Raw genomic sequence first — 1,171 nt, 5'->3', positions numbered from 1 at the left:
ATTTTATCCACTGTGCTAACAATTCTATCAGCTTGCCACCTTAAGTATAAATACAATAACAAGTCTTAATATATCTATGTTGGACAGATCACGACCTAGGAGCAGCATCAAGGGCCACTTTGATTAATGAAGTTGTGAATAGCGACAGAATTACTTTCACAAACTGATTGAGTGATCAAATAAAGTAATCAATTACTTAATTGGTCAAGTAATAAGTCGACTAGTAATAAAGCAGTGAAATAGAATGAGCATGTGTTTTTAGGGGCAAAATGACTCACCTGTCTGTTTCAACCAACTACTGTGTATGAGGGGGTATATGAGGATACTTAATTATCAGTATCTCTTCAGACCAAGTAAAAGGATTTTATTTCTTTCATATCTTCCATGGTAGCTAAAGTAGTAGTAGTAGTAGGAGCACTCCGTCGGTTACTACGACGATGAGGGTCCCAGCTGATACGATCAACGGAACAGCTTGCTCGTGGAATTAACGTGCAAGTGGCTGAGCACTTCACAGACACGAGTACCCTTAACGTAGTTCTCGAGGAGATTCAGCGTGACAAGGCTGGCCCCTTTGAAATGCAGGTACAACAGAAACAGGAAGAAAGAGTGAGAGAAAGTTGTGGTGAAAGAGTACAGCAGGGTCCCCCCCCCCCTGCAGGAGCCTCGTGAAGCTTTAGGTGTTTTCGCTCAATAAACACTCACAATGCCGGGTCTGGGAATCGAAACCGCGATCCTACGACCACGAGTCTGCTACCCTAACCACTGGGCCATTGTGCCTCCACGGTAGCTAAAGTGCTAACCCAGGAAATGAAAGGACAAGCAGTCATAAGTTGCCATATGTGCAGAACATGGTGATATAGAAACAGTCAACTTTCTGCAAGATCTTTTGTACACAAAATTTGGATTGAATTGGAAGCCCCTGGCAGGAATGTTTCAACAGCATCAAAGAGAGAAGAAAAAGTTTAAATATTAAGATACTGCCAACATTGTAATTCATCCAAAAGGTTCAAAATATCAGTGATGATCCCCAAAAAATCGACAAGGGACATAACCATAGAACTTTAGGTGTTGGAGTGGACCATCAGAACTGTGCTGCATTAGGAGATTCACATCCTTGTGCACCAGTCATATGCACAGAGTAGAAACCAATTCATACCTGTAATAGCAGAGG

At 41.9% G+C, this 1,171-nt stretch overlaps 1 long non-coding RNA gene across 1 annotated transcript; it reads left to right on the top strand.

The window, feature by feature from the left end:
- Window positions 1–267: 267 nt before the first annotated feature.
- Window positions 268–943, top strand: LOC118766797. Its single transcript, XR_005002712.1, has 2 exons — window positions 268–396; window positions 788–943. It is a non-coding gene; the product is annotated as an uncharacterized LOC118766797 (long non-coding RNA).
- The last annotated feature ends 228 nt before the right edge of the window (window positions 944–1,171 follow it).

The sequence above is a fragment of the Octopus sinensis genome, linkage group LG17 (assembly GCF_006345805.1).
Source record: "Octopus sinensis linkage group LG17, ASM634580v1, whole genome shotgun sequence".
Classification (NCBI taxonomy): domain Eukaryota; kingdom Metazoa; phylum Mollusca; class Cephalopoda; order Octopoda; family Octopodidae; genus Octopus; species Octopus sinensis.
This window is presented reverse-complemented; position numbering and strand designations above follow the sequence as displayed.